Genomic DNA, 15,698 nt, shown 5'->3' with positions numbered 1-15,698 from the left:
GCGAAGTAAAAAATATTATAATAATTATTTGATCATGTTAAATGATCATTTGATCATGTTAAAAAAGGGAAAATAAAAAACAGTTGTTAAAAAAAAAAAAAAAAATTTTTTTTTTTTTTTTCATCACTGGGGCACAGATGATCATCACTAGGGCACGTGCCCTAGTGATAGTGGTCTAAATACGCCACTGCTCTCACCCAGCTCTCTCATCCACATTTCAAATGAGGGTGCTGCATCAGACTTCCAGAGTCTCAAAATGAGCTTTTTAGCCAACACTGCACCTAGATATATCGGCCATTTTTCATTGTCAGAGTACCTAGTAACATCGTCGCTATAGCCCAAAATGGCCACTAAGGGGCAGGGTTCCAAGTGTTTATTAAAAGCTTTTGAATAAAAGTCAAATATATCAGACCAGAACGTGTGTAAGTTGGGACAAGACCAGAGTTGATGTGTAGGGGTACCATCTTGATTTTTACATTTGTTACACAGTGCTGATACGCTAGGATACATCTTATTCACTTTCACCTTTGAGTAGTGCAACCTGTGTATCACTTTAAATTTAATCAAGTTGATTCTAACATTTACAGAGCACCGGTGAATATTTGTAAGACACGTTTCCCAGAATTCCTCATTGAGGGGTATCCCCAGTTCTGACTCCCACTCAGTCCTATATCTTTCTGTGCTAACTATTACCTGATTGAAAAGTGTCTGGTATATTTTTGACACCGCCTCTTTACTACCTGGTCTAACATTAATTATATTTTCCAGTGCTTGATGCTGAGGAATGTCTGACCATGTATCTACATGAGTCCTTACGAAGTTCCGTATCTGTAGATAGCGGAAAAAATTTGTTGGCGGTAAATCGTGTTTGACCTTCAGTTGCTCGAATGATAGAAACTGGCCCCCTTGGTACAAGTCCTTCAAGCACCCTATACCCTTCACCTTCCACTGTGCAAACCCTTGATCCATAGTGGATGGCTTAAAGGCATGGTTATTACCGATTGGAGTGTCTGTATACATATTTGAAGCTTTCAAGTATGTTTTAATCTGTTTCCATACCTTCAAGGAGCTATGTACTATAAAATTCCCTTCATATAGTGATTTGTTTATCTTGACAGGGCTATTCAAAAGGGCTAGGAGAGAGGTTCCCTGACAAGCTGCTTGCTCCATTGAGAGCCATGCAGGAGTAACCTCCTCCATGCCCTCCGTAAGGTTAGCACTTCTCCAGAAAGCCATATTGTTTAAATGTGCAGACCAGTAGTAACATCTGAAGTCTGGAAGACCAAAGCCACCCTCATTTATTGTTTTACATAAGTGTTTTTTGCTAATACGTGCAGCTTTATTCTGCCAAATAAAGGGGATTATAATCGAGTCTAACTTTTTGAAATACCGCTGTGGTATGAATACTGGAATTGACTGAAAGATGTATGTAAATCTCGGAAGAACCACCATTTTAATAGCGTTTACTCTCCCAACCAGTGACAGTGGGAGGGTCTTCCAAAAATCTATATTCTGTTTCAACTGTTTTATTTTTAATTTCCAATTCTCTTCAAGTAAGAGTTCAGGTTTTTTAGTAACAGTCACTCCTAGGTAAGTAAATCTATCTTTGGTAATCTTAAAGGGGACAGAGTTCAATGAGGAGCTATCCTTATTTAATTGTACTGGCATTAATTCACTTTTATCCCAATTAATTTGAAAACCTGAAAGAGCCAAAATAATTAAACAATTCCATAATTGGAGGAAGGGACTCCTGTGGGTTAGATACGTATAACAAAATGTCATCTGCATACATTGATAAATGATTAGGGTTGGGCACCGAGAACCGGTTCTAAAAAGAACCGGTTCCTAACTTCCGGTTCTGGAAGTAACATGTTTGCATTTCGATAATTTTTTTCGATTCCATCCTAAATGCCCGCACTAGTTTGTTTTCCGGGGGCTGTAATTACTCCTCCCGTGCTCCGCTCGTGCTCCGCTAGTAAAAAAAAAACACCAATGAAGAAGAACATCCTCGTGGAGTAGTCGCAAAACAAAACATGGAACAGAGGAAACGCCGTTCGAAAGCTTGGCTTCATTTCACGTTAATAAAGGACGTGTTGGCACAGTGCAACACATGTGACAAACGTATTTCCAACAAAGGAGGATGCACGACAAACATGGCTAAACATCTTCGCGGGCATGGTATAGTAATTAACGAGTGCATTGTGTTTAACTCGTTGCTTCGCTCTCCTGCTCCCGTCGCGTCCTCCACTACAGACAGTCAACCTGCAGCCAGCAATTCCTCGTTGCAAACGGAATCAGGTACATGGAAATGATGGTTGCTTTATTAATCTTAACATACAGCAAACTAGCTAAAGTTATAGACTACCAATTGCTAAAACTGTGTCAAATTTGTTCATAGTTGTTGAACGCTCGCAGAGTGATGCTCATTCTAACGTCAGCCAGCCTGGACCGGCTGCTGCTGCTACCAGCCAGCGACCGCAGCCAGCTGGGTAGTTTCTTCAACCGCAACGCGACACCCGATTCACTTTGGCAGCAAGGGGAAAGCTGTCGAAGGAGCGAGTTGCAGAGTGCCACAGAAAAGTAACTGCTTATGTGGTGAAAAGGCTGCATCCCTTTTCAGATGTTGAATCGCCCACATTTCGGTAAGCAATAAGAATAACGTTAAGCTAACTAACTTAGCATGGTAGCTACTAATAGTTATCTACCCCTGACCTAACGTTACAGTAACAGTTCAGGTTTAACTGTATTGACAGATTTGTCTTTGGCACGTTAATCGTTATGTCTCTCTCTCTCTCCCTCCCTCTCTCTCTATATTTCTCTCTCTATCCCTCCCTCTCCTTCATGTAAATATAGATACATTCACGTTGTCTTATCACTGTCTGTCACTGACTAGCAAGTCTGTGAGGCTGAGAAGTGAGAACAGCCATACATATATAAAAATGCATTTGTGTGATGCAAGTTAATAGATGAGATGAATGAATGACCCAAGCGAACTTGTGAGTTGAATGCAAATAAGAGTGACACAGAGGTTACAGGGTGTTTCTGTGTACTGTATATCTTATGTTTATTTTTGTGTTTGCAGGGCTATGATACATTCAATTAATCCAAAGTACACCCCCCCTACAAGGGACTATTTAGCTAACACATTGATCCCATCTTGGTACCAGGTTGAAAAATCTATAATCTAATCTCTCAGCTTAGTGAGGTCAACCACATCGCTCTTACTTCAGACGGCTGGACCAGCCTTACGCAAGACCACTACCTAACTGTCACAGTGCACTATTTAGTGGAAGGCAGCATGAGGCAGAACGTTCTCGCAACAAAAGCTGTGTACACAGCCCAGACAGGAATTGCTGTGGCAGAGGAAGTCGGCGACATCCTGAAAGAATTTGGCGTGTTTGACAAAGTAATGGCCGTTACTGTGGATAATGCGTCCAATATGGACGTAGCTATCAAACGGCTGCAGTTTGTGAAGCTCGGCTGCTTTGCTCATTCACTCAACCTAGCAGCACAAAGTCTGTACTCCAGCAACGCAGTGGCTCAGTGGACTGCAAAGATTCGGGCCATCATCGTCTGGATGAAGAGGTCGTCGATGGCAAAGGTGGTTCTACGGGAGAAGCAGGATGTCCTAAGTAAGAATCAATGTCAGTTTAATTGGATACCACCACAAGGATCAAATTAAAGCAATTCCTCTCTTTTAGTAGTGCAATGCACAATGTACATGTTGCAGGTATTAACATTGGTAAAACAATGCAACATTACATAAATATGTCTAATTACACAATATAAAAGTTGCATGTCATATTGATGTCAATTCTCTATGTATTGTTATTTTCTTGTTTGTGTCAGAGCTTCCTCAACACTCACTCATTCTCGATGTGAGAACAAGGTGGAATTCTCTCTACCTAATGCTGGAGAGATTCCTTGAACAATACCCTGCAATACAAGCAGCCAGCTTGGATCAACGCCTGAGAAAGAATATGGACAGGGACAGGTAGAGATAGAAAGATGGATAGAATATAAGAATAACTTCAGCGACTTCGGGTTCCTGAGAAGCGCTTTACAAATTAAATGTATTATTATTATTAATACAAATAGACAGTAGTGAACTGAAGTGATAGTCTTAGCCACCAGTACAGAGACCTGCCAGTCTATAATAGAGTATGTGCTGCTAATGGAGGCATGCACCTCTTACATGGTATAAACAATAATAATGATTATTGTGTGGATGATGTAAAATGCTAATTGAAAATAATAAATATATAAACACGTTAAGAATGTGCATAAGTTAAGAAAGAAGTTAGCGCACTGGTTTGCTGTATTATGTAGTGACATTTATTCAAACTCACTTAGTTAGCACAAATAGCACTGCTTTTGAAAAAAATATCTATTTTGATCTCCAACTATTTTGAAAATGTATTCTTTCGCACAGGCTTGATCGGCTGACGGATGGTGATTTCACCAAGGCAGAAGACTTCATCAGGCTGATGCAAGTTCTTTACACCTGCACACTCTGTGTTTCCACCGAAAAAAGCCCAACAGCCGGACAGATCCTGCCGATCATCCAAAAGCTTGAGAAACACTTTGCTGCTGTAAATGGAGACACAGCATTTGTAGCCGACTTGAAGAAAACGGTCTGGGGAAACCTGTCTATCCGGTACAAGGTAATAATGACTGAGGCTATCAAATGAATGAAGATTAAAAATGCATTAAATACTTCTGTTCCTGTGGCTTGATACAATAGTATTTTTGTTTTTATTGTTTTAAAGAACGAGGACATCAGGAGGTTCTTGGAAGAAGCCACTGCCTTAGATCCCCGCTTTAAGAATAAGATGGACAACACTGCAGTCTGGGAACGGATCAAGGGGAAGTTGCTGGCAAACTCTGAGCAGGTGAAATGTCATTCATACACAAATATATATACCATCCGTCTCCCTCAGTCCTTAACATTTTATAATTTGCATTTTACATCATCCACACAGTAATCATTAACACTGTACTGTTTATACTTTTTAAATCACCTTACTACAACAACAACTCTACAACTCTACTGTTAATCACTTAAGAAATGCATGCCTTAGCACATATTCTATTATAGACTGTGACAGCTCTCTGTAGTGGTGGTGGCTAAGACAGTTCACTGCTGTTTAATTGTATTATATTCTATCCATCTTTCTATATCTACTCGTCCCTCTCCATATTATGTTCTCTGTAGTCAGCGGCAGTCCATGAAGAGGGTGGTGTGACGCAGGGCGAGAGAACAGTCCATGCAGAGGGTGGTGTGACGCAGGGCGAGGGAACAGTCCATGAAGAGGGTGGTGTGACGCAGGGCGAGAGAACAGTCCATGCAGAGGGTGGTGTGACGCAGGGCGAGGGAACAGTCCATGAAGAGGGTGGTGTGACGCAGGGCGAGGGAACAGTCCATGAAGAGGGTGGTGTGACGCAGGGCAAGAGAACAGTCCATGAAGAGGGTGGTGTGACGCAGGGCGAGAGAACAGTCCATGAAGAGGGTGGTGTGACGCAGGGCGAGGGAACAGTCCATGAAGAGGGTGGTGTGACGCAGGGCAAGAGAACAGTCCATGCAGAGGGTGGTGTGACGCAGGGCGAGGGAACAGTCCATGCAGAGGGTGGTGTGACGCAGGGCGAGGGAACAGTCCATGCAGAGGGTGGTGTGACGCAGGGCAAGAGAACAGTCCATGCAGAGGGTGGTGTGACGCAGGGCGAGGGAACAGTCCATGAAGAGGGTGGTGTGACGCAGGGCAAGAGAACAGTCCATGCAGAGGGTGGTGTGACGCAGGGCGAGGGAACAGTCCATGAAGAGGGTGGTGTGACGCAGGGCGAGGGAAACAGGCAGGATGGTGTGGAGACTGAGAGCGAGGAGGAAGAGGAGAATGTAAGTAGATTACTGAAATTATATTTCTTCTCAGTCATGAAATATTCTTTTAATAGATGTTTTCCACTATTTTTTACTGATAACTGTTCTGTTTGTTTAGCGGCCTCCTCCTTCCAAACAATCCAAAAAGTCTCCACTTGAGGAGCTTTTTGCTGAGGAGGATGCCGTGAAGAGGACCTCGCAGGAGAGGTTGATGTCAATGGAAGAGCTTGCTGAAAAGGAGATCCAGACGTACCGGGAAACGCCACCAACCATCACATCGTCTGACCCTGCTGCCTGATTCTGGAGCCAGAAACAAACGTATCCTTTACTGTCACGTCTGGCCTTCTCACATTTATGTGTCCAGGCCTCCTCAACGCCTAGTGAACGTGTGTTCTCCACAGCAGGAAACACAATCTGTGCGGAACGGTCACGCTTACTGCCTGAGAAGGCAGACATGATAATCTTCCTCAACAAGAACTGTTTTTGAGCTGATGAGCCGATGAGAGCACACACACACATACACATATATATATATATATATATATACACACACACACATACAAAAACACACACACAAATACACACACACACACATACTGTATGGCGGACTATGACAAGAGGCAAACCAAGCTGGCACATGCCAAGGCCGGAGACGCCTCCCTGCTCTTTATTTAATTTGTCACTGTTTTATTTTGTTTCATATCTCAACACCCACCTGGGCTGCAGCTCTTTGTTTTTAGACTGCTGCCAACTTGCAATGTTATAAGAGTTTCATGTACACGTGTGCCTTTTCAGTTTACAGTTACTGTTGTGAAGGGCCAGATTAAACCGAATATATATATTTATTTATATATATATATTTAATTGTATTTGTATATTCTCTAATATTCCCTGATATCCCTTGTATATTCCTTGTACAATATGCATTGAATATCCATTCTAGCCTACTGAACATCCCATAATAGTCTCCATTCTACTATTGGTCGAGACCTTGGTGCCAGGCTGCCATACCCCTCAGACCCAGTTCAAACGTACCGCTCAACATGTACGAACAAGTCCTAGTTCCGCGTAGGAATCTGGCTACCGCACCACTAATGGGACTATTTGTTCATAGTGCGTATATATACTGCGCTACTAAAGTAGGACTTCCTTTTCAGTCCAGTTTCTTACCCTCCAATAGAGTCACAGACGTAAAGCCTCCCCGCGACGCCACGTGTGGGAGTAAGGCCAAGTTCGCCTACCATCGGTATTGAGACATCGTGTATATTAATATTTGAATAGTCATATTTGGCACTATATCGTCGAGTTGGAGGTAGTCTATTAAGCTAATAATAGTCTGTTAATATATAGTGCTTCGTGCGGTGAGAATACTACCGTAGTCAGTACCCCATCGTTTCGGGCAGAGAACTGGCTGCTTATCCAGGGTGTTTGACCCCACGTGAAGCTGCACCCGAGGAGCCCCAGAGCCGACGAGCGAGTGGACCTGTATACCGGATTATTCTACCGACGACAGCCCGCCTTCCCAGGCACGGATTATGCTTTGTATACGTTGATTATTCCATGGATAAAGACCCCCGACACTGCCGTGTGTTGGAACCCCCCCCCCCTGGAGAGGACGCAAGGTGAGGAGATGCTCTGCAAGACGAGGTCGCTTCACGTCTCTCCTCCGTGGACCGGAGGACGCCGGCCCACAAAGAGTCCATCTGCTTTCATCTGTGGTCCAAGGATCGCCGGCGCATTGAACGGCACTACAGTGGGTTCACCTGGGATACCCTTGGCCGGATGAGGCAGCCGGATTCTACCCCCCCCCCCCTTCCTACTCCTGTCGGCTTACAAGCGACCGGATTAACCCCCCCTAGTGTATCCAGTATATAATCATTAAAGTATCATTGCTGTTCTCCCTTAAACTATTCCAGGTCGTATATGTACCACCTGCGCCTTCAGAGATTGGACATTCTCTATTGATATACCGACGAATACTCTTGCCATAAAAGTGCATACTAATTCCCATTCATAAATGTGATTGATTTGATTAAGTGCTTGCTCTACACACCATCGCTGTGTAGAAATAAAGACCTATTTCTAATTCGTACATTTGTGTTGGATCCGTTTCATCTACGTGACAGTGTTCATCATAATATATTTATGCCGTGTACTGGGTGGCCGAATATTAAGTACAAAGGTAGTGGTAGTAAGTATCATATCTAGTAATACAGTCAGGGAATTGTACCCCTCAGTTACAATTGGTCCTTCGAGCCGGAGGGTAATTAGTGTAATATTAATATAGTGTTATTAATATTGAAATGGCCTATGATGAACACTCCACGAAACGATCCTCCTAACCAACGCCCGCAGCGCGAACGACGGCTCCCTCAGTACTTAGAGGCTTACGCTGTCAGTCAACAACCTAGTCTTCTACTAACAGTAAACGCGGTAAAACTAGAAAGTAAAAGTATGTCTAACCCCAACGCCCAGACTACCCCGACCATAGAGGCCCCTACGGGTTCTAATGTAACTGACCAAGTTCACGGTGGGGACCAGTGGGAACCAGACATGACTTCACACCCCGCCAGTACTGAAGAAGTAGTCCCCGATGAGTCCCGGGAGGAATACAACGCTACCGAGAGAGAACTCGGCACGGAAGAAGACGGGGAGAGCACCGTGGAGATAGAGCTCCAAGGCTCCGCAAGGAGTACCCCGAGGGAAGGCTCCCCTATACAACCGCCTTCTCCCAGCGAGGCAGAGAGGACCCTACAGCAGGCCTTCCTCATCAGCCTGAACGCCGCTGCTGAACGCGACCGACTGCAGATCCAGCAGCGGAGCGAAGAAGAGCATATACGTCTAGAAATAAGACGCATTCAGAGAGAAGAGAATGTGGCCCGAGACCGAGCAGACAGCCAGCGAGCAGCTGCTGGTGCTCTACGGGACGCAGAGCGCGACAGACAGCAAGCGCAACTAATAGAACAGCTGATCAGACGGACAACACCCTCTCCCTCCGCCAGAGGCTCCAGGAACTCGTCTAGACACACCTCCAGGGCGGCATCCCCTAGCCGAGTAAACAACCCTGAACTTGACCAACAGACGAGGTCTATACCCCCCACAGACCACCTCCCCCCACTGGTCCAAGCGAGACCTAGCAACCGGGAAGGAGCAGCATATCCTGTGGAGAGGCTAAACCAGAGACTACAAGCACTGGATGACCTAACTGAAGACGAAGAGGAAGAGGAGGAGAACCACGCCCGACGACAGCACAGTACTCTACCGGACCAGGAGGTCCGGTACAGCCCAGGCTATACTCCCGCGGAGCTGCGCTACAGACCCCCGACTCTATACACGGGTGAGCACGACGCACGACCCGCACCGAGGAACAGCACCTGGACAAGCGGGCCATGGTACACTGCCGGTACCAGCCCATACCAAGGAGCGGGAGGAGACTCGCCTAGGAGGCCTCTCCCCCAACGCTCGCCGATGTATCCACAGTCAGCGTCATACATTGGCACGCCTATGGTACCCGACTTCACCCAAGAGAACCGGGCCCAGTATACAGAACTCCGCATGTGTCTGGAGACCATGTTGGTGGATGTATTGGATGAACGCCACAAATACGCCATCCTACTGAAGCACTTAAAGGTACCCCGCGCACATAATATAGCGCTCGCCTACGCGACCTCCACCACCCCATACACAGCAGCGCTGGTAGCATTGGACCAGAGGTATGGGCGCATATGGGATTACGTGATCCAGGAGATCCGACACATCGACCGCTTACCCCCAGCAATAGACAATCGAGCACTGGACGACCTGTCCATCAGAGTGCAGTCCCTGGTAGGGATGTTGGGAGCGCAGAGAGAGAAGGGGAGGCATGAACTTTACGCCAACTCAAATGTGGAAAGGATCTTGGAGAAGCTGCCGCCCGCTCGACAGGAGCGTTTTAGGCGGCAGAGAGACCACCGAGACCCGAATGGCCCCGAACCGAACCTCCTCGATCTAGCAGACTTCCTGGCGAGAGAAGTCAGCAGCCTACGGCTAGATACATTCGGACGGAGCACCCCTGGCTCCAGAGAAGGAACCAGACGACTAAATGATGGAAGAAGATCGGTGACTGTGATGCACCAATCGGAGTCAGTACCGAGCAGCAGGAGCCACAGTACCCCCTCCAGAACGGAGAAGTGGAAGATAGTGTGCCCCTACTGTGAGAAAGAACACTGGCTAGCGCAATGTGACTCCTTCCCCAAGCTGAACGCGGAGGAAGCAAGTCAATGGATAAAGTCCAACAAGCGCTGTTTTCGCTGTGCGCGCTCACACATGGCAGCCGAATGCCGCTTAAAGAAAAGGTGCACCAAGTGCGATGGAGCCCATCTGGACATACTTCACGACAGTAACAGACGGCGCCCTTCACCCGCACCATCCAGCAGCAAAGCGAGCGTCATGTACATCGATCCCGCCAGCAGCAGTGGAGCCCGAGTACTCCTAAAAGTAGTGCGTGTGACACTAAGCTACCAGAATAAAGTCCTGGACACTTACGCCGTCCTCGATGACGGGTCCGAGAAGACCCTTCTGCTCGCCTCCGCTGCGGCCCAGCTAGGGCTGCGGGGAAGCGAAACCCAAATGACAATTCGGACAATAAGACGAGATTTGAAGACGATAAAGGGCGAGAATGTCTCATTCTCTATCGCAGCAAGCGGCCAGCCTGAGCGACGGTACCAGATTACAGACGCTTTCACCAGCCAAGAAATAGGACTGTCGCGGTACACATACCCCGTCGCCAAGCTGATGGAGAAATATGCACATCTGCGCAAGTTACCGATCCCGCTCATAGACAATGCTATGCCGACCCTGTTGATAGGCTCCGACCATGCAGACCTCATTGTCCCGATAGACCGGGTTCATACCGGACCCCGAGGCTGTCCTGCAGCAGTCGAGACCCGTTTGGGATGGACTCTCCAAGGCCCGCTCGCCAAATCTCTCAACCGAAGTACAGCCACTAGATGTCTCTACTCCCGAGTCACAGAGGGAGAAACCGCACTCCTGCAACACGTAGAGCGGCTATGGACCTTGGAACAAATGCCCTTTAAGAACGGAAGGAAAGACATTCGCTCTAAAGATGACATTTACGCCATTCACCTCCTCGAGACAGGGACCAAGAGAGTCCCGGTCAACGGCGTGTTGAGATACGCCACGCCACTCCTGCGGCGAGAAGGAATGCCTACTTTCCACGCCAAGACAGACGCCACAGAACGGTACCTGCTGAACACGGAGCGGCGCTTAGCCAAGAACCCCGCCCAAGAGAGTGTATACCGCGCTGAGATTGAGAAGCTCATCACAGCGGGACACGTCACAAAGATGGACATTAAAGAGGCTGACCAGACCACTGAATCGTGGTACGTGCCTCACCACAAGGTCCATCACAACGGTAAAGACCGCATAGTATTTAACTGCAGCTACCAGATCGGATCCCAAAATCTGAATAAAGAGTTACTGCCCGGTCCCACACTCGGCCCCTCCCTACTCGGCGTTCTACTCCGCTTCCGCCAGGAAAAGGTGGCCATCAGCGGGGACATTAAAGGAATGTTCCTGCAGGTGAGATTAGTAGAGGAGGACAAGCCCCTGTTACGGTTCCTATGGAGAGAGAAGCCAGGAGATGAGCACCCAGCCATCTACTAATGGGAAGTCCTCCCCTTCGGAACGACGTGCAGCCCCTGCTGTGCTACATTTGCACTACAGAAACACGTAGCAGAGGACCCAGCAGCGGACGAAGAGGTCCGACACAGCGTAAAGAACAGCTTCTACGTAGACAACTGTCTACAAAGCCTTTCAACCCAGGAAGAAGCCGAGGCTCTCCTGATTAAACTCCGCGCCTCATTGATCAAAGGCGGCTTTGATCTCAGGCAGTGGGCCAGCAGCGATCCGCAAGTACTGCGCAGCCTCTCCTCCGAGGACAAGGCAGCCAGCAGCGAGACCTGGATGGCTACAATCCCGGGAGAAGCCCAGGAGATGACCCTGGGATTGGTGTGGCGATTCAAAACAGATTCGCTTCACTACAGACACAAGCCCCTGACTACGGAGCAGGGAAGGCCGGCGGCGCCGCCGACCACCAGACGGAGTGTGTACACAACACTCGCCCGACAATATGACCCGCTAGGATGTATTCTACCGTACACCACCAGGGCAAAAATGATTGTACGAGCATTGTGGGACAAGGACCAGGGCTGGGACGACCCCATTCCCGCACACCTTGCATCCACCTGGAGAGAGTGGGAGATGGAGCTCCACTCACTCCCAGGCGTTAATATGCGCCGAAGCTACTTCCCACCCACGGTGAGGCCAGAGACATGTAAAATGGACTTACACGTCTCCAGTGAAGCCTCAGAGGTCGCATACGGATCAGTAGCCTACTTGCGGGCCCAAGAAAAGGGGGGAGAGATCTACACAGCATTTGTCCTCGCCCGCTCGAGAATAGCCCCACGCAAGCAACAATCTATCCCACGTCTAGAGCTCTGCGCAGCCCTAGCCGGAGCGCACCTAGCCACGCTCATCCAACGTGAGCTCACCATACCGGTGTCTAGAACAATCCTGTGGTCAGATTCCACGACAGTACTCGCCTGGATCAAATCGGACTCATGCAAGTACAAAGTCTTCGTGGGAGTCAGAGTCACCGAGATTCAAGACTTAACCGAAGAGTTAACCGGAGAAACAGAGTGGCGCTACGTTGATACAAAACAGAACCCAGCTGACGTCATCACCCGGGGGATGCCCCTGGATGACCTCACCCGTCGCAATGTCTACAGTGACGGCCCAGCATTCCTAAAGCTCCCGGAAGGAGAGTGGCCCACGCCTATCCCGAGGGAAGCCAGTCAGGAGGAGGCTGAGAATAAGAAGCCTGTGTTCTGTGGATTGAGCACTGTTATCTCCGCAGACCCCAACACACTCCTGATGGGGCGGCTAGATCCCGCGTTACCCCAGACAATGTACCGGCCTGAAGAAGCGAACGGCCGACGAATGTGGAGGTACAGCCAAGTATTAGCCGACAAGTTTTGGAGCAGTTTCCTACTGCACTACCTACCGTCTCTACAGACCCGCCAGAAGTGGGTAAAGGAGAGAGACAGTTTGACAGAAGGAACAGTCGTCATGATTATTGATCAATCACTGCCCAGAGCTATGTGGCCGGCCGGCCGCGTAAGCAAAGTGATCACCGGTGCCGACGGCAAGGTCCGAGCAGCTGAAGTGCTTGTCCAGGGTCGCACTTACACCCGTCCCGTGGCGAGGCTCATAGAACTGCCCCGACTCCCAGACACAATCGATGATGACCATGACCCTATAACCCTATGACTTTGTGAAGTTGACTGACCCCTACAGCAAACCCTTATGTGTAAATAGACAACGCGATTAATCTGTCTCTGTTTAACTGATTAGGTCTGGGACCAATCAGGGGGTGGCTGTTGTGAAGGGCCAGATTAAACCGAATATATATATTTATTTATATATATATATTTAATTGTATTTGTATATTCTCTAATATTCCCTGATATCCCTTGTATATTCCTTGTACAATATGCATTGAATATCCATTCTAGCCTACTGAACATCCCATAATAGTCTCCATTCTACTATTGGTCGAGACCTTGGTGCCAGGCTGCCATACCCCTCAGACCCAGTTCAAACGTACCGCTCAACATGTACGAACAAGTCCTAGTTCTGCGTAGGAATCTGGCTACCGCACCACTAATGGGACTATTTGTTCATAGTGCGTATATATACTGCGCTACTAAAGTAGGACTTCCTTTTCAGTCCAGTTTCTTACCCTCCAATAGAGTCACAGACGTAAAGCCTCCCCGCGACGCCACGTGTGGGAGTAAGGCCAAGTTCGCCTACCATCGGTATTGAGACATCGTGTATATTAATATTTGAATAGTCATATTTGGCACTATATCGTCGAGTTGGACGTAGTCTATTAAGCTAATAATAGTCTGTTAATATATAGTGCTTCGTGCGGTGAGAATACTACCGTAGTCAGTACCCCATCGTTTCGGGCAGAGAACTGGCTGCTTATCCAGGGTGTTTGACCCCACGTGAAGCTGCACCCGAGGAGCCCCAGAGCCGACGAGCGAGTGGACCTGTATACCGGATTATTCTACCGACGACAGCCCGCCTTCCCAGGCACGGATTATGCTTTGTATACGTTGATTATTCCATGGATAAAGACCCCCGACACTGCCGTGTGTTGGAACCCCCCCCCCTGGAGAGGACGCAAGGTGAGGAGACGCTCTGCAAGACGAGGTCGCTTCACGTCTCTCCTCCGTGGACCGGAGGACGCCGGCCCACAAAGAGTCCATCTGCTTTCATCTGTGGTCCAAGGATCGCCGGCGCATTGAACGGCACTACAGTGGGTTCACCTGGGATACCCTTGGCCGGATGAGGCAGCCGGATTCTACCCCCCCCCCCCCCCTTCCTACTCCTGTCGGCTTACAAGCGACCGGATTAACCCCCCCTAGTGTATCCAGTATATAATCATTAAAGTATCATTGCTGTTCTCCCTTAAACTATTCCAGGTCGTATATGTACCACCTGCGCCTTCAGAGATTGGACATTCTCTATTGATATACCGACGAATACTCTTGCCATAAAAGTGCATACTAATTCCCATTCATAAATGTGATTGATTTGATTAAGTGCTTGCTCTACACACCATCGCTGTGTAGAAATAAATACCTATTTCTAATTCGTACATTTGTGTTGGATCCGTTTCATCTACGTGACAGTGTTCATCATAATATATTTATGCCGTGTACTGGGTGGCCGAATATTAAGTACAAAGGTAGTGGTAGTAAGTATCATATCTAGTAATACAGTCAGGGAATTGTACCCCTCAGTTACAGTTACAGTTATTTAAGTTTGAAAGACAGCCCGGCAGCTCTTTGTTTTTTAGACTAACTGCTGCCAACTTGCAATGTTATTTCAGCAGGTTTCAGTTTATTAAGTTAAGAGTTTCATGTACATATGTGCCTTTTCAGTTTACAGTTACAGTTATTGAAGTTTGAGAGACTGGAGCAGGGGGAGAGAGGGGAGCACACACATACAAACACACAAATACACATACACACATACTGTATGGTGGACTATGACAAGAGGCTAACCAAGCTGCCACATGCCAAGGCCGGAGACGCCTCCCTGCTCTTTATTTAATTTGTCACATGACTGTTTTATTCAGTAGCGGCTGCTGGTTCTCTCTCCACTAGGGGCGCTATACCAAAACATTTTGCAAACATGTACAGTACCACGCAACCGACTCATGGCAAGACGTGAGCGATTCGACTCACGCTCACGGCAATGAATCGGCTCTTATGAACGAGTCGCTCAGCTGTTACTACAACAACACACAACCAGTCAAATAAAGTATAGTCTAATTCACAACTTGAAACACAATATATAAATAGAAAAGTTAGAAACAAAACTTGCTCCGTCTCCAAACACACGCAGATCTCTCCCTCTCTCTCCTTCTCTTTCTCACACACAGCGCGACGTGGAATCGATTCGTTACACAATCAGACCTAGTATATGTAGTATTATATACCAAGAATAACTTCAGTATGAGTACAGGGCTGTACACATATTTTGCATATTGTTAAACGAGCCAAGGCTAGCTATTAAACTATCGATATGAATCGAAAATCTGGGACCCTGATGTAAACAAGACAAACGCCTTTCTCTGGTCTGCATCCCCTTAACAATTGTGTGTATTGAGCCGTACTGTATTGTACCCATTCTGCAATCTGTTAATAAAGTTTTCATTCATTCATTCATTGAACAAGCCATAATCCACGTA

Source organism: Notolepis coatsorum, assembly GCF_963971535.1.
Source record: "Notolepis coatsorum genome assembly, chromosome: 12".
In the NCBI taxonomy this organism is placed as follows: Eukaryota; Metazoa; Chordata; class Actinopteri; order Aulopiformes; family Paralepididae; genus Notolepis; species Notolepis coatsorum.
This window is presented reverse-complemented; position numbering follows the sequence as displayed.